Genomic DNA, 19,358 nt, shown 5'->3' with positions numbered 1-19,358 from the left:
CACCACCTGCTGGTGATATGTTTAAGGCATGTAAAGCTTTTAGGTTGTATTTATTTTACATCGGATTTTTATATTGAAATATAAAAATTATCGATAACCACAAAACATACACTAATGGAAATGGACCATATCTCGACGTAATCTAATTTTGGTATTTATTGTTATCGACCAAAAGGAAGTGATCCAGCAATCCAGGAGCTCCGGAACGGAAGTACCTACATATTCTGCATCTATAAACATTTAAAAGCAGCGATGCTACTCCTGAGCCGTGAGAACACGCTCAGTTCTTTTGACATTGATGCTCTTTTTGCAAATTAGGTTAAAATTCTAGGCGACCGTAAAGAATAATAATGCAATTGGGTGACAGACAGGACTGCCTGGAATAAATGGACTGCACTCCACAAGGTCAGTACGATTCTTTTAATCACAGCATCCTGACCGTTTTAGATTAAATCCTTTTAGTAGGCTATATGAAACGGAGCGGAGACGGCGAGTGTAGGACGAGTTAGCCTGGTGAAGTTAGATGATCAGTCGTAGGGGCAGATACCCCGGTAGACCCACAGAAGGACGTGGGTAATGCAGAGGACGTAACGACACAAACAGAGATCCCTAATGATCAGGTGATCCACCGAACCAAAATATGTCGCGCGTCGCGGGGACCCCAGCTAGCAGGGTTTTTTTTGTCTAAACAGAGCCCAGACGTCTATGCTAAAACAAGGTTGAATTTGGGCTGTCAGTGAAAAGTTAATAGCCGTTTAACCACAGCCCAAAAATAGTCTAGTCATCAATCAGACCACCACTGAACGGCTACATATAGACGTGTATTGGTGAAAATGGGTCTAGGCTAAAACAAGGTTGAATTTGGGCTGTCAGTGAAAAGTTAGACGTTTAACTATAGCCCAATAATAGACCAAATACACAGCTTTTGAATGACTACATATCTACCTCCTAATAGACAACAGAATAGTGGCTAAAGGCTTGTTTTTACTCAAACATAACAGGCTCTCATAAATGGTAATCCGTCCAAACAAATTAAATATAAAGATTTTATTAAGAAAAAGGATTACAACGTAGACAACTTAAGAAAATACAACATGATGAAAATATAAAGGAATTATTGATATATTATAAATACAAAACAGTTTATATGAAAATACTACCAATTTTAACAACATGTGGTAATAAAAACATAAATAATGACAAAATAAATGGGTTGGCTACATCCAAATCTAGACCTTCATCTAAGGTGCTACTTGATGCGGCAAGAGCATCAGATGGGTCTCTCTGTTGGCCCCAGTCTCTCGGGGAAATGGGATCCATAAATGTTGAATATGTAGGAATATGAATATAAGTAAGACTTGCATGCAAGCTAACCACAACGTGCCTTATTCTACACTGTTACCCGCTGAAATGTCACGGTTTCTACACACGTTAACAAATAATGTAGATAAATAATGAAGACATGTCAAACAAAGACACAGATACTTACAAGACCAAAGTAAATGTCTTTTCGCTTTTCGCAGTAAACTCTTGCCGTTGCTCGCTGTAAGGCCGAAGTCGTAACGTATCCCTCGTTTGAAAATGGCGGATTTGTTTATCGCGAGATCTGGCAACTCTGATGTCTAACTTTTAAGTCTCGCATTGAAAAATGATATGAAAATAGTAATTGCATTTTGTTTTCAATTAAAATGAAAGTTAATGCAGTGAACGTTTCAGCAAAAATAAAGATAGTTGAAATGTTTCAAACGTTTACTTGCATTTGATGACAAGATATCACACACCTCAACAGCTGCATGGGTGAAAACTACATGTAACCACTTTGGTCTGAAACAGGGCTACAGCCAAGCTGTTGATTTTAGACCACTTATTCCCTGTATTTCGCTGGGTGGGCTAAAAGCAGACTACACGTTGCCACAAGAGCTAAATTGTGGTTACTACCATGTCAATTAAATGAAACTTAATATCTTGTAGATATTATTGACATTGAAAAAATAATGGGATATCAACCATCTCACATGCTGCCAGGACAAAAACCATTATTAATCATTTTTGACCACTTAGACTAAAAGTGGGCTACAAATAGCAGGTCTGTCTACGAGCTAAATCACGGCTACACACAGGCTGCACATAAAACATGTGAAAGAAATGAAACAAAAAACCTTGTAATCACTGTAGACCTTGCTTACGTGATGCATATCATACACCTTGCAAGTTATTTTGGCAAAAACGTCATGTAACCACATGTAAAGTTGTTGTGGCTAGAAGTGGGTTACTCATAGCCGGACTAAATCAGGTCTATAGTAAACCTAGACGGTAAAATTATGCTGTTGCCTGCTTGGAGCTGTCTACGCTAAAACGGCTGAATTTGGGCTGTCCCTGAAAGTTTGGTAGACGTCTAACCATAGCCCAAAAATAGTCCAGTCATCAATTAGACCTCTATTGAACATATACATCTAATAGACGGTGAAAATGGGTCTAGGCTAGTTAATAGACGTCTAACCATAGCCCTAGACTAGTCATCAGATAGACAGTTTTTGAATGATTACATACCTCTAATAGACAAAGGAATCTAACAGGTTCTCATTAATGGAAATCCATCCAAACAAATTAAATACTATACAGTGTTGGGCAAGCTACTTGGAAAACTACTTTACATTAAATGAAGCTACCCCCCAGTGAAATGTAGCAAGCTAAGCTACAGCAACGTGGCAAAAGTAACTTAGTTACATCTAAGCTACTTTTAATTTTTTAAGATTTTATAGTTAGGTCATTATATATATGTAGGCTATAGGCCTAGTTTGTATTGAACTAACTTCATTTCACAGTAACAATTGAAGAAAGAATAAAACCTGCTCCAAACAGTGTGTGCGCGAGAGAGAGCTAAATCAGACACACAGAAACTCTCCTACTTAGTGCCATATCATTGCAGCTAAATGTATTTCCTTATGCAACAAATGGAGAACCATCTCATCTCATGGAAACAAGTTTCTACCACTACACATAAAAGTTTCCTCCTCAGTAGAGGGAAGAGCTGTCCAGGCTGGACCCTGATCCTTCTCACAAGAGGTGTTACAGTAACTATCACAATAGAAAGTAAACTCTATCGTGCATGTCTTTACTCCCCTGCAGCAAAGCTCTGCATCAGCCCAAGGATCGTACGTGATGTCACAGGAAGTGCTTCTGTCGGCTACACATACCGGTCCGTGTGTGGTGGTGGCGTGACTTACCGATCCTTCAGAAATGCTTGGGAAAATGTAGCGTGTGTGAAAGCTACCGCTACTCGGTCACTAAAAGAGCTTTGTTACCGAAAAGTTATTCGATTCAGTCTCTCAGGTGAATGGTGTAGAAGTGGGTTACTCATAGCCGGAATAAATCAGGTCTATAGTTAAGCTAGACGGTAAAATGAAGAATGAAGAGTTCCGAATTCCGTTGTTGTTGAGAAGTCATGTTTAAGACTTGCTGCTAAACAAAACGCTTGTTTTTGGTCTTTTATGAGGAAAATGCAAAAGAAGTGATCAGAATACACCAGAGAAGAGAAAAAGAGGAAAAAGGAGAAAGAAAGAGAAAGAAGGAAAAGAGATGCAGTTTGAAGAAGGAGCTCAGAAAACAGAGCTCAAAACAGAGCATCAAACTGAACAAAAACAAACAAGAAGAGGATAGAGGGACTCAAGCAAGTTACAGCAAACTACTGGACACTGAAATTAGTAAGTTTTTGCATTAATTACCATAAAACAAGTCCCATCTGAAACACTCAAGCTAATAGCTAACAAGCTAACACTGGAATGTGGTTACCTAGCAACGGCATCAAACAACAGTAGTGCTGTTTTAAACACAGAACACAGAAGCTTGAAGATCAACAACTGTTTCATGATGTCTACACACTCTGAAACCATTGACTACCCCCCAGCTATCAAAAGCAAAACTGCAAGGGGAAAATATAAACAAACATTACTTCGAGAAAGATCAGAAATCCTGTTCCTGGACCACTACAAAGATGGAAGATCCTGCAATTTAATCTTCTGGACAGATGAACCATATGCCTGGCTGAATGTGTTCAACTCTCATTACCCAGCAATAAAGAGAGCAGGCATTTGTAATGGATGGAAAATACGTATACTGGAAGAAAATGACTCTGACACCAGCAGAATAACAATAAACCTGTTCAAAAATGGAACTGCCATGAAATGGAAATGCCAGGAAAGTCGAGCTCAAACTGTCTTAAGTCTGTTCTGTCCCTGCTCCAGACAGACAGCCTGCAGATGCTGACACTGATCCTCTCCTCCTACAGCACTCTGAGCCCTGGACATCATGAGAGAACACTTCTCCCAGATGGAAATAGAACTGGTACAGATCAGAGAGCAGCTAGACCAACAGCAGCCTACCTCTCCTACTGTCCCTGTCTTCCAGGCCATGAAAGAACAGGACAGTGTCAACTCACAGCTGAGAGAGTTTCAACAAGAACTAACTTGTCAGAGAAGACAGCTGGATCATCTCAGTGAGGAGGTGAAGGAACTTAGGAAGAACAGAGACAACTGCAGAACTGAGTTGGCTACTCTGAGAGAATAGCTACAGAACAGGGACAGGCTCAGTCTACAAGCCAGATTGAACTCCACACAACCCCCTGTGCCCGCCTCTCAGATCCAGACCACATCCAGCCAGACTCCCACTACACCTGCTGAAGGATGACACAGCCCTTTCCTCGAGGATTTTTGAACAGATTACACTTAGAGATGAAATCGTTTACAATAACATGTTGGAACATTCAAGGTCTGAGATCATCAGCTTTTGGTTTAAAGAGCAGAAATCCAGATTTTAATAGCGAGTTAAAAGACTCATAGTTTTACAAGAGACATGGTGCAGAGAAGATGTTTCCACTGGTCGTCCTCACGGCTACACTGAGATTATTATAACATCAACAAAAAATCTTACAATAACCCAAGGCAGAGATTCAGGAGGCATGATTATATGGTGTAAATCAGAACTGAGCCAGTCCATCACAGTTATTAAAAAAAAAGAATCTTATATATGGTTGAAAATTAACAAACAGATTATTTGTGCTGAGCAACATGTCTACATGTGTGCCATCTATATACCTCCATCAGAATCCCCCTACTACAACCCAGATATTTTCTCTATTCTTGAGGAGGAAGTTAACCATTATAAAACCATGGGAAATGTATTACTCTGTGGAGACTTGAACGCTCGAACGCATTTAAATAAGCCTAATTATATTAGGCCGATTGTAGAAGAAGAGCATTTTTTCGCTATAATTAAAATTAAAAGTGAATTTTGCGCGTCAGATTTAGTTCCGCTACCGGAAACACTGATCATCCTGTGTGCTCTCCGCTTGGACCCCCGCCGGCTAAACTATTCCCGAATTGTGCTCTGGACCTGCTCGGATCAGACTGTCTCACTCTGGACTTCGATTATTCGCTTTTAATTACTATGAAAGCGTCAAAGCTCAAAAAATTACATTCGTGCCAGCCGTAATGGTTATTTACATGATCAGCTTAGTTCTATCTCATTCCTGTTTTGTTTTTTTTAATCTAAGATCTTAGTTCTGTGTCTTACTTCATGCCTTAGTGTTTAGTCCTGGTTCTGTGTTTTAGTTCTTAGGTTTGAATCTTGGTTCTTAGATCTGTTCTCTAGTCCAGTGTTTCCCATTTAGGTCTATTCTGTGTTCTGTTTATTTTTTATTCTGGTTCACCAGTTGGTCTGTTTCTGTATTCTGATCGTAGTATCTTTGGTACCTGTCTGTGTCAAGTTACATTTTTTTCTGAGTTCTCTATGAGTTTGGTCCGTGTCTAAGTGTCTCGCTCTGTTTCCTACTTGAGTTTGAAGTTGTCTGTGTTTGTTTATCCAGCTTGTGTCCTGTTGGGATTACTCCTCATGTGTCCCACCTCTTATATATTGCCTGTGGTTTTTCAATTTTATTTATTCAATTCAGTTAAATTTTATTTATATAGCCCCAAATCACAACAACAGCTATCTCATAGTGCTTTTTATAAAAGACCAGGTCTAGACCGCACTCCGTCATATTACTGACAGAAACCCAACAGCAGCACTTGGTGACAGAGGCAAGGAAAAACTTCCAAGCCTCCTGGCGCCAGTCGCCCCCCTCGACCCGGGCACCCCGCCGCCTCTCGGGGGTATTGAATAAACCGATGGAGAATAAACGAGCACTTGCGGTTATGGAGATCTTAAATGAATGTATGTCTATGGCAGTGTTATTTGATAAATGCTTAGTAGCTTAGCTCCACGTAGAGGCCGATTGACACCAAATTTCACACAGCCTGTCAGAAGGGCGCGGCTGATAAGGTCCCCGAGTTAGGTATAGATCGGCCATTGCAAATGGAAGATATGACATGATATCCAGTTATTTGCGTATGGGGAAAAAAATTTAGGTTATAATTCGGACGTCTTTTGGCATATTAAGATTCCCTCTACAAACTTTTATCGGCTCGGGCCAGAGATGGTCTGGCCAAGTTTGGTGTCGATCGGACTTTTGGTTTCAGAGGAGTTAATTAAAATAGGTTTTTCAGTTTTCACAATTTAGCGAAATTGAAAACGTCATCGCACAGAGGCGTGTCCTATATCATAGGAATCGGCACTATCCCCCGAACACGTAGACATAAGGTTTATGAATGTGCAATTTAGTGGCATGTAGTTATGAGGCAAAATGTCCTTTAGTTCCAAATCCCATTGAAATAAATGGGCTTGTTCCATGGCATTTGAGTTTCGATCATAGCGCCACCTATAAGCCGAATTGCAGCAAATTTTTTAGGTGTTATCAGGGGCCCATGGGGAACAAATGACCCAAATTTGGTATCAATTTGACTTGTGGTTATGGAGATATAAAATGCATGTACGTCAATGGGATTTTTTTGATGTCTTTAATCTGCAATAACAGCACCACCTATGGGCATATTTGGGTCAAATTTGGTGCATGTAGTGAAGGGACCATGCTGAATACTTCCGCTCAGGTTTCATGTTAATGTCACTTTTGGTTATAGAGGAACACAGGCACTCAGGGGGGCGTCCCACTTTAATGCTCCAAATTTGGTGTCGATCGGGCATTCCAAACCTAAGATATGATATAATTTCCTGTTTATAGTGTGTTTTTTGCAAATATTTGTGAGCTTATGATTTTTTGAATTAATGAGTTAACCCTTAAGAGTTCCTCGGGACATTTTGTGCCATTCCTTTTTTATTTTCAAGCCATTTTGGCTGTGTTGAATGTATATAGCTCAAATTTTCAGTTTGTGCTACTTTTTTCCCTTTTATAGCATGCAGCAAAATTTTACACTTAACTGTTTTCTGCGAGGGTGTCTTGCTCATGAAATGATGTGTGTGTCATATTGATGTTGGATGATGGTGTCTGTGTAAAAGAAAGGTCTGTGTGTGTGCGTGTGTGTGTGGATGCTCACGCGTGTATCCAACATCATCTTCATAGTCTTTTCTCTTTGAAGGCCACACGCTGCATTATGAACTAATCCAGGAATGAAAACGATGAGCAGCGAGAACCAAAACAAACTTGGGACATTGTTTTTGTTCTCATTCAGGTTGTTTATGCAGGTGCACTGCAGCCATGGTTATACACTCACCGGCCACTTTATTAGGTACACCTTACTAGTACCGGACTGGAGACCCTTTTGCATGCAGAACTGCCTTTGGCCTAGTCCACACGGATGCGGGTATTTTTTATAACTGGAGTTTTTCCTGTGTTTCAAAAATAATCTCTGTCTACATGAAAATGCAAAAACACGCTATCAAGCGCTGCCAAGAGCATGCAATATGACCCTAACCGTAAAGCCATGCTGGCCAATCAGTACCTAATAATATCGGAAACAAAGCAGGCAGTGGCCCACAATCTGACATCAAACACAGCAGATAACAGTGCATGCACTCTTACATCACAAGGCAAAAACTCTGGTTTTACTGTCAACACAGCAACACTGCAACATTTGCAGCATTTCTTAAAATCTTCACCTTGGCAGGAGTTTTCAAAAATGTTTGGTTTCAGTGACCTGATACTACGTTTCCATGTGTATGGTACGAACGGCCAAACCGCATAGAAAAAGTCACAGTTTTGAAAATACCCGTGTTCAAATAGACAGGGCCTAAATTCTTCGTGGCATATTTTCAACAAGGTGTTGGACACATTCCTAAGAGACTTTGGTCCATATTGACATGATAGCATCATGTAGTAGTCGTAGTAGGAGTAGTAGTTGCTGCAGATTTGTCAGCTGCACATTCATGATGTGAATCTCCCCTTCCGCCACATCCCAAAGGTGCTCTATTGGATTGAGATCTGGTGACTGTAGAGGCTATTGGAGTTCAGTGAACTCATTGTCATGTTCAAGAAACCAGTTTGAGATGATTTGAGCTTTGTGACATGGTGCATTATCTTGCTGGAAGTAGCCATCAGATGGGTACACTGTGGTCATAAAGGAAGGGACAACAACAATACTCAGGTAGGATGTCGCGTTTGTACAATGGTCACTGGGGCTCGGTGTGTCAAGAAAATTTACCCCACACATTACACCACCACTACCAGCCTGAACCGTTGATCCAAGGCAGGATGGATCCATGCTTTCATGTTGTTTACGCCAAAATCTGACCCAACCATGGTGCAGCTGAAATCGAGACTCATCAGACCAGGCAACGTTTTTCCAATCTTCTATTGTCCAGCTTTGGTGAGCCTGTGTGAACTGTAGCCTCAGTTTCCTGTTCTTAGCTGACAGGAGTGGCACACGGTGTGGTCTTCTGCTGCAGTAGGCCATCAGCTTCAGGATTCAACGTGTTGTGCATCAGAGATGGTATTCTGCATACCTTGCGAGTGACGAGTGGTTATTTGAGTTACTGTTGCCTTTCTGTCATCTTGAACAAGTCTACCCATTCTCCTCTGACATCAACAAGGCATTTCTCGTCCACACAACTTTATATTTTCTCTTTTTAAGACCATTCTCTGTAAACCCTAGAGATGGTTGTGTAAATCCCAGTAGATCAGCAGTTTCTTAAATACTCAGACCAGCCAGTCTGGCACTAACAACCATTCTGATGTTTGAACTCCAGCAAGTTGTCTTGACCACGTCTACATGCTTAAATGCATTAAGTTGCAGCCATGTGATTGGCTGACCAGCTATTTGTGTTGATAAACAATTGATCAGGTGTGCCTAATAGTGTAAGTATGAGCAGTAGTGCAGGAGTAGTCATTTTGGAGATGGCAAGACAGACAGGACACACAGGAGAATCTGGAAATGATCATATATCATTATGATGATTATGATTATGAATTTTAATCTGCCACTGCAGAAAAAAACCAATGCATCAAAATCAATGTTGCTGCCAATCAGTGACCCATCCCAGCCCATGATGATGATGATGATGATGATGATAATAATAATCAAATACTCCTTGAATTGTATTTTATGGAAATTATTTTATTAGGGTTCAAATTGACCACTAGGAGGCGCAACAAATGCAACAAACTGCAGGGGGATAAAACGCAAAACAGGCTACAAAATGCATTTTGTTTGTCCAATCAACACAAAACTTGCAGGATATGTCTAGATAAGGACCTCACACATACACAAGTCTCATTCAAATTGACCACTAGGCGCCTGTGGCTCAGCAGCGTGTTGGCTGTTAATCAGAAGGTCGGCGGTTCAATCCTGAATTTGTGTGAATGTTAGTTTCTGTTTGAGCACTTAGGCTCAGTGTGTGAATGGTGAATGCAGATGTAGTGTAAAAGCGCTTTGAGTGGTTGAAAAGACTTGAAAGGTGCTATACAAATACGGAGCATTTACATTACAAATTTAAAGTTATTGGCGGATCTGTTGGTGATCTTCCTTCATGAAAAAACAGATCCTTCGCAGTGTCCATGATCCGTGCAACTGTAGTGTTTTTGTCCAGTGTCAGATGCCCAGTTCCTCCTCCATTCTTGGACCTCACTTGATGAAAGTCATCGTTTTGGAAATGCAGCCACCCAACCTCTATCCTTTTTTAAGCATTAGAATTTGAAATGTCTTGCCATTGCACCAACATTCTGCACAGCGGAAGTTCGACTTGGTTCTCCAAGAGACCTTGCCTTTTTCATCCGTCTTTTGGCAATTCTATATTAAAACTGCTTCTTGGTCAGTATTTCCTTCCCTCTGTCTACAAAATGAAAGAACAGCCAAGCAGTTGCCATATGAATAGATATATTTTGCCCTTTCTTCATCTGTCATAATACAAAAGACAGCTTGGTCAATCTGCAATTAGAAATTAAAACCCAAAATTATTTACATTTCTTTTAACTGAGTACAACTCAAATGGGTGCAGACAACATTAATCTGAAAAATGTTTAGGCTACAATATATCGGAAATATATTCAATAGAGAGTAAATAAGTTATTAATTGGAAAGATCATTTTCAAGGGTAGTTATATCATTCAGTACCTTGTCCATTTTCATTCGGTTTATATCTTCTGCAACATTCCTTGACTTAAGGAAGTCCTCAAGGTCCTCCTCCATGTCTACATACATTAGTTGGTTATTAGTTCAGTCATTTTGACCTTTCTTTACATTCTTTACTTTATGCCAGACAAAGCTGACATCTCATATTACATATACTGTACAAGGCAAAACTATTTTTAAAAAACAGACAAACAGAAAATCTTATTAAATAAAAATGTGTCACATGTAAGTGAATCTTTAAAGAACCTCAGAGGAATTACTGTCTCTTCAAGTCTTTCCCAGTGGGTGAGAAAAAGTTGGTGCCAGAAACTTTCAAAGCTAACCAAATCTGAGACAGGACATGTATGACATTCAGAGCAGAGGTGTTTAAACTCTTTCATTATGGAAAGAAAATCCTTTGCATGGTAAACGTCACATAATTATCAGCATGTTAGCAAAAAGTGTCCACATTAGGCCCTCATGGATAAGATCCACTTAACCACTGCTAACGTTACTGCTGTAGCATTATGTTATTACTGTAAACTACAAAGTTCTAATAAACAATGGCTAATTCCAAAGTCCATTAATTGACACTGCATGTTGTTGTCTATATGTTACAGATGCAGCAATAATGACATTAAAGTTAGCTTACTCACTCAAGTGAACATTGTGAAACTAATGTTCGACAATCCTGAAGTTTATAAACAACGTATTAACAGGCCTACTGCTGTAATGAAAGACAATCACGCAGCGCTACAGAAACCGTAACGTTAAACGCACTGACAACACCACTGTTGTGGTAACATTACAGTCTAAAGGAGTTGAACCACCTCACTATCAATCATTGCGTTTTTCCCCTTTGCCCACAGCGAAATGCTGACATTCGATGTTACATTGTGTCATTTAAAACACACAACTTTACCTGAAATGGAGCACCTGTCTGTACACAGCTCATGTAACTTAAGGTCAGGGCACCTAAAAGGAGCTGGGAGCAGCTGCCTGAGCCAAGATGAGCGGAAAGACAGCTATGGCTCGGAAGCAACGGAAGAAGATAGGTATTGCGAGGCAATGCAAAACATATTGCGAGGTAACGCAAAGTAGTCCTCAAAAAAAAATTCATAGTCCTCAAAAAAATATTCCTCACTGATCCCTGGGAGCCACCGTAGGTTGTCCTCACTTCATGGCTTGAGGAGACATATTTTGCAGCAATTATTTCACATTTGGGCATTTCTCCCAGTAAACAGGGGAGTTTCTGTGTGTCTGATATGAATTCGAATTCTGGGTATATCTGGGTATGTATGTTAGGGCTTTGTGATGATATGTCTGGGGGTTAACTGATTTTTAGTGATTGAAAAAATTTAAGTGATCTTTTCTGTATTTTTAGTAGGAGGGGGTATTGGCCGAGCTCTGCTCTGCACAGGTTATTTGGTGTTTTTCTCTGCACCTGCAGGATGCTCTTACAGAACTATTGCCCAACACATACAGATACATAACACATTAAAACAGGATTTTTTATAGCTGCTTGCCATAATGCAAACACATTTTTTATATCTCCTTCTACACCGTAGCTCCGATTGCCACCAAATTTTCTCTGGATCATCGCTGGACTTAACACATATAAAGTTGTATAATGCTTGGTGATAGCTCCTTTCGTTTTTAAGATATTGATCAATAAACTCGTAAAGGGGCGTGGTGCAGGACATAAATAAGCAAAGATCCACAACAGTTGGTCCAATCATCACAAAACTCACAGGATATGTCCACATGAGTGCCAGAAACATACCCTGAAAGTTTCATTCAAATCGACCACTAGGGGGCGCTATAAATGCAAACAAACGGCAGGGGCTAAAACGCAAATCAGGCTACAAAATGCATATTGCTAGTCCAATCAACACAAAACTTGCAGGATATGTGTACATAAGCAGCTCACACATACCCTGCTAGTCTCATTCAAATCGACCACTAGAAAGCGCTATAAATGCATATTAATTGGACGTGGAATGAAACAAATCGGGCTATAGATCAGAAAAGGCTTGTCCAGTCGTTACAAAACTTGCAGAATGTGTTTTGTAACAATATTGAACCATGTGTGTGAAATATTTTTGATAGCGATATTGCAAAAAAAGGTATGAACGCGAATTGCCGCTTGTGGCTATATATTTTTTTGATAAAATAACAGTGGAGTTATGTCAACATAATGGCATTTAAAGGGTTAAAATCCCCCAAACATAATTAATGTTCGATATGTATATTTCAGGCTGAAGTAGCTTTGAAAGATTGACTCGTTTAAAGTGAAAAAAAATATTAATTTATGACATTTTTACAGCAGTTTTTGGGAACAACACATTTTTTGTCACGAGGGACAATTAAGGTTTTTTTTTTTAAAGGAACTCTTAAGGGTTAATTATCTCAGAATTATGAGATAAGTTTTCATGAAAAAAAAATTTGTTTTTCTGAATTAACGAGATCCCTAAAAATCCTGCCAGAAGCTCTATTTTAGCTGGATTGCATGGAAGTAAATATGCCCTGCCTTTCAGGTTTAATCCCGTTTTATTTTACTTTGGGTTTGAGACATTGGGAGATACTTCTGTCTTTAAGTAATATAAATGGTATTGTTATTAGTGTGTCAACTTTGCGTAGGCACCTCAACACTTTGCGCCTGTTCAGACATTCTGATCTGCTGGACATTGCTGTGTTTCTCCAGGATCAGTTGAACCGATATGGTATGCTTCACGGATATAAGATGATGCATCTGAAATGCATTCAGGCTGGCTACATGGTGACACAAGAGACAATCAGGCAATTGTTGAAAATACTGGATCCCCATGGAGTGCAACTGAGGCGCTGGAAACTTTTTATGGCATGTTGATTCATAAGATAAACTCAAACCATATGGGATCTGCATCAATGGTGCAATTGACGGGTTTTCACAAATGGTGATATGACTACATGCATACTCTACAAGTAGTGATCCCAAGGTCATCGCTGGATACTTTATTGATGCGGTGTTATCAAGGAATGGGACAGCCACCCGAATTCTCTCAGACTTGGGGACAGAGAACTGTTACATGGAACAGATGCAGATGTTCATGAGACATGATCATATGGACGTCTTTTCGAGAAATTGCTATTTGTATGGCTCAAGCAATCATAACCAACGGATAGAGCATTGGTGGGGATTTTTAAGGAAGGAGCATGCACAGTTCTGGATCAACCTATTTCAAGATCTAAAAGATTGTGACAGCTTCTCCGGTGACTTCCTAGACAAAAGTCTTAATACAGTTGACATGTCTTGAAATAACAGAGTTAAGAAATATGCTTTAGACATGTAAATTGTGTTATGCTATTCAGCTGTAGATTTTGTCCACACGCCAAAATGTTGTGACATGCAGCATACTGTTCAATAACAGAACAGGGCGATAAACATTAGTTATGTAATTAGGCTACCAGCTACTTTTTATAGATCACACTTTTTCCTACCTTTCCTGTCCACTGTTTTTCTGAGCATAAGCATTGTAGCACATCCCTCCGAAAGATGGTCTGACACTTGAACTGATGATTTTAGATTTATTGGAAATCCCAAAACCAACATAAGAGCTGGTCACAAAATAAACAACACAAACAACAACCGCATTAGCTACCTTACCATATAGTTTCAGAGCATTAGCATAGTTTAGCACTAACTCACAAGCCCAGTATTTGCACAGCTATAAACAGCCACAATTGTTCAAACTACTTCAAAAACACCACCCCGATGTTAATATCACAGTATTATGATAAATACTAACCTTGTGCCTCTTCAAAGGGGTGCTAAAACGTTAAATCTTTCACTGTGTGTGCATATTACAGTCTCTCCGTCGCAAGTAGCAGGAAAACTAGTTACGGTGCCAGCGGGTGGCTTTCAAAATAAAAGCACCTCTAGTCAGAACAGGAAGTAAGACACTAGGGCTTAAACAAGGTAAAATACTTAATAAAGCCTACTGAAATGACTGTTCAATAATAATATTTCTTCTGTAGAGCTAAACATATACTGGGTTATTTACAAACATAGTTGCCATGGTCTTCATCCACCAACCTCTCCAGAGGAAGCCATTGAGCTTACGTGCTTACATACGTACCCAAATTTATTAATCACAAGTTGTTTTACTGGATCAAATGACTGAATGTGAGCACCCTCTCATAGTAAAAAAAACCCCAATAGAATCTGCCAATATAAATATTTAACATGAGCTGACATTACCTCAGGGTCCAAGTTAATAATATTTTCTCAATGAAAATTCTACTTTACACGAACATTTCTTTTTTTGTCCAAAAAAGTATGCTCCTAAACAGAAATGATGGCTTACATAAGTAGTACATTTGTACATTGAAAATACCGGTACATGTATCTTCATTTAAAAAGGAAAATGTATCGACATGCATTTATAACAAACATTGTATAAAAGGCTTATAATTGTTTTTTTGGTTAAGTGGACCTTAAAGTATATTAACAAAATATTCAGCCACTCAATATGTTTCTACAGATAGATTAAGTCTGGTAATAACAGCAACTGCTGTGAAACGTTGCAACACATGTTGCCATTGATCAAAATGGCAAAATTGTCCTCATGGTGGAACTATTCAGCATGACCAAAATGTGATTTGACAAACTTTGGGCCCACTGCAAACAGGGCAACCTAAATGGCATCTGAATGGTCCTGTATAATCATCAATAAATCAAACTGATTATTGTATCTTGTTATCATGTGTTTCTATGGGCTGGATATTTTTGGTGTTTCAAATCCATCAACAAAATGTTCAGCCAGTAAACATGTTTCCACAGTAAGTTTGGTAAAGACATTCTGGATAAAACTGAAAAAGAAAAACATAAAAAATCATTACAACTCATAATACACCTCCTGAGCTAATTACTTCCCTATGTGCAAGAAGGAAGAGGGTGTACATGTGAGTGAGTGAGACACTTCTATTTTGCTGGACAGTATAGTCTCCATTTCAGCTTGGAGGTCAGGATAGCTGTTGTAAGTTGATGGCAGCTCTAAACTTGGGCCACAAGTATGTGCAATAGGCCGCCGTGATAACCCTTCCAAAGTGGTGAATATGACTTGAATTTCTTTAACGCAGATGACATCAGACCCTGTCACGAATCTCAACATCTCCCGGAGGCCTGTCTCATCCAATCCCCTGATGTACTGATGTAAAAATCGCAAACTTTGGTTCTCTGCTGGAGTAGCTGGAGAGGCCGTGATCAATTTTAACACCTTTCGGGTTGATGGTTTAAGATCCTCATACATCTTCTGCATATCCAGCACACTGGGGAAGAACTCCCTGAGAGTTGGTCCTGCCACTGCTGCAGTGTTATCCAGTGCATATTTTGGTTGCTGGATTATTTGCTTGTGGGCCACTTGGAGACAGCTTTCAAGTTCTCTTGTGTTGGTACTGTTTTTACTCCCATGCGATACATAAGATCAAGAAGCTCATCTTCATCATCACCAACAAGTGCCTCTTGTAAAGCAGTGGACAAGAGATCGAGCTCAGACTGACTAAGATACAACATTAGTGAGTCAAACAATAAATCAGAAGAGACGGTGTGTTCACCAAATGTGATTGCTGCTGTAAAGGCTTGAGCCAGCCGAGAAGGAAAATATCCATGGTCCTTTAATCCCTTGACCATTATCCTACCAACAGATTTCCATTCTGCTGTTCACTGTCATGTGTTTTTTGTGTCAGCTGCTCATTATCTTCTATTGTGTTTTTCTGTCGCTCACTTAGCCTTGCTGCATCTGTCTGTTCATCAGTTCCTTCTGTCATCTATGTGAACATTTAATCTCCATTTGTCAGGTGCTCTGTGAACAAGTAAAATCTTAAAATCCCCAATTTATGTGTCTCATAGAGCTCTTCCACAACACCCTCATCAAGGTATGCTTCCTGAAAGTCAACAATGTTGTGACTGAACTCTTCCCACTTTCCCTTTCTCGATTTCTCATTGGGGAAAAATAGCTTTTTAGCATGTAATAGAATCTCTGTTTTTGTGGCTTTCTTGGAAATACAGTGTATTAACAGTAAAAATCCTTGACATCAAAGTTAGGCAGGGAACGGACTACTTTCATATATTCCTCTTTAATTATATAACCATTTACCTCAATTACAAGAAAAGTACTTCTCCCACATAGTACTGCTGTTATGTACTCCATAATATTGCTATTCCATATTGATTCCATACTTCAGCTCCCAACCAAGGCCTGTGCTGGCTTCTCCATCTTTTTAAAATAATATCAAATCACAATAAAATGGAAAGGAGTGATTGTAAGGGCAGAATATTTTCTTTTGTGTATTTATTTATTATTTCAAACATATAAGTCAGCACTTTGCCTGAATGTTTAAAGGTGATGCTACTGCATGTTACACTCCAACTACTGTTACTTGGTTATGTAGAGTAGAGACCAAAATATAAAGTGAATTTACTCCTAATGATACCCATAAATCTTATTTTACAGGGCTAGAATAGGGAAGACATGAATGCATTGTTGGGAGAGGCAGGTGTGCTTGGCATAAAAAAAGAAATTGGAAGCACTGGCACTAAATGTGATAGGGTTACAATTTATGAAGATTACTTGTAGAATCTGCAGAGATTCAGTAAAATGTAAAACAATTAAAATTAATATATTGCAGGAATGAATGTGCTGTCACCTACATAATCTTGCTGCATTTTCTGAATATTTTCCTCAGGAATCCCTCGGCTCTGAAGAAACATCCACAAACCATCATCTTGTGGGAGGGGGGTATTTGAAGACGTAGCCATAGCTGGCCCTGTACAAATGTCGGAAAAAGGCAGCATGTAAATATGTTGCACCACAAATATAAACAGATTTAGGACTGTACCCTCAAAAGTGTAATTGCTTTAAATATCTCAAAAATGTATTTAGGCATTTTTATGAGAACATTAATAAAGGCTAAGAGTGTGATAACGTTGCTAAATATGGATGCTTCATGTATCAACTGTATATGTATGCTGTTCTTATCACTTGGAAGTCAAACTGTCTTAAGCATTTGAATGTGCTCACCTTTGACAGTAACATTACTCAAAGCGTAGAGAAGGCCAGACTCAACAACAAGATCAATAGTGTTGAGACACAGGCTAAATTAACTCATTTATCTGTGATTCACTGCACAACCTGAATATAGTTTCTGAGAAATATATAACTTGCTTTGGAAAGCTTCAAAAAGATAGCTTTGTTTCCAAATTATTGAATGCATCAAGTACACAGTTTTAGAAAAATATCAACAAATAAAACAATAACAGGACACATAGATGCATAGTAACAAACCAAAAGAGAGGGCACAACTAAAGAAACCGAAGCAATGTCAGAATATATCCAACATTATTGTTGGTATAGCATGCTAAATACAATGGTACAATAGTAATACATAATAATAATAATAATACTACAGGTGAGAGCTTCCTGCAGGATTTTGAGGGATCTCGTTAATTCAGAAAAACTGAACAAAATATTTTTTTCATGAAGACTTCTCTCATAATTCTGAGATAATTAACTCGTTAATTCCAAAAAAGTGCAGTTTTTTTTTTTTCTCAAGTGAATGCATTACGCTTCCATAGAAACCAATGTGATACACACATTACTTTAGCTTTCTAGAAAAAAGGTTTGGTTTAAAAATGCATTTATGGCAATTATGGCTTTATTATTGTTAACAGAGTCACAGGGAAAAGAAGATGTCAGTGTACAGTGTGTCACATACTGAACATGCTCCTAATCTTATTGTTGATTGTACACACACAAGATAAAGATGTCGAATACAGTTTGTTGAGACAAGCCAGTTTCATCTTCAATCGTGTATTACAGATCATCTATCATGGTTCTACTGCTTAACACTGGAAACAGAAGCACATTTATTTACTTATTTATATGACTTATGACCATTTTACATTTTAATTTATTTTACTCACTTTTTTCTCTTTTTTGTCATTTTGGTTTTCCACATACTTACAGAATATGACCTTATATATCATAATATTATAATAATATTATATTGACCTTAGTATTTCAACATTTAAAGGTACAAACCAACTACAAGAAAGCAAGGGGGAACATTAATGGTGCCTTCCCATTGTGTGATAATAAATTTGCTTTTTATATCAGCAATGCTGTTGACATTTAAACTACTTATCTGATGACATACATGAGTGTAGTAACTATCCAGAACTGTCTGTAAAGTTGAAGTTTGTGCAATAAAATATGAACAGTGAAACTGATTTTGTTATTTATTTTTGATTTTGTCACACTGATTACCTCTTGGTTTTGCCTCTTTTCATAATATCTTTTATAAGCTCTTACAGGCTTATAGAATTTAGTGTCTTTTTGTCACCTTTATCATGTGTATGTTTTGTGTTTTGTCATTTTTTATGTTTACAAATATATTTACTTTGTAAACTGGCTTTAATGGGGCAACAAACAAGTGGTAGTTGTAGGGTTAATCACGGACATCCAGTCTTAAAATCAGGTTATGATTATGTGATAGTAAAATGGGTTTATAATAAAATAATTTCCAAAATTGGTTTCCGCTCTTGACAGTGAAAGAACAATGAGAAACTATGAATAACAATGACTCAAGTATGGAGCATACAAATGTCTAGCCACAAAAAGGCAACAAAATGCCTTTACGGCATGCATCAACATTTCAATAAAAATTTTAAATAAAAAAATATAGCCGCAAGCGGCGATTCACGGGTTCAAACCTTTTTTCGCAATATTGCCATCAAAATAATTTCACACATTGGTTCAATATTGTAATGAAACACATCCTGCAAGTTTAGTAATGATTGGAGAGGTATTTTCTGATCAATAGTTTAATTTTTATGATTCCACGTCCAGTTATTGTGCATTCATAGCGCCATAGTGGTCGATT

The 19,358-nt window shown here is 38.6% G+C and overlaps 1 long non-coding RNA gene across 1 annotated transcript; it reads left to right on the top strand.

The window, feature by feature from the left end:
- Positions 1 to 239: 239 nt before the first annotated feature.
- LOC119915055 lies at positions 240 to 18,701 on the top strand. Its single transcript, XR_005446885.1, has 2 exons — positions 240 to 405; positions 17,163 to 18,701. It is a non-coding gene; the product is annotated as an uncharacterized LOC119915055 (long non-coding RNA).
- The last annotated feature ends 657 nt before the right edge of the window (positions 18,702 to 19,358 follow it).

This window comes from Micropterus salmoides, unplaced genomic scaffold, assembly GCF_014851395.1.
Source record: "Micropterus salmoides isolate LMB-PRFRI ecotype aquatic unplaced genomic scaffold, ASM1485139v1 Ms_hic_scaffold_20, whole genome shotgun sequence".
Taxonomy (NCBI): domain Eukaryota; kingdom Metazoa; phylum Chordata; class Actinopteri; order Centrarchiformes; family Centrarchidae; genus Micropterus; species Micropterus salmoides.
The sequence above is the reverse complement of the archived record's forward strand: the minus strand, read 5'-3'. Positions and strand labels throughout refer to the sequence as shown.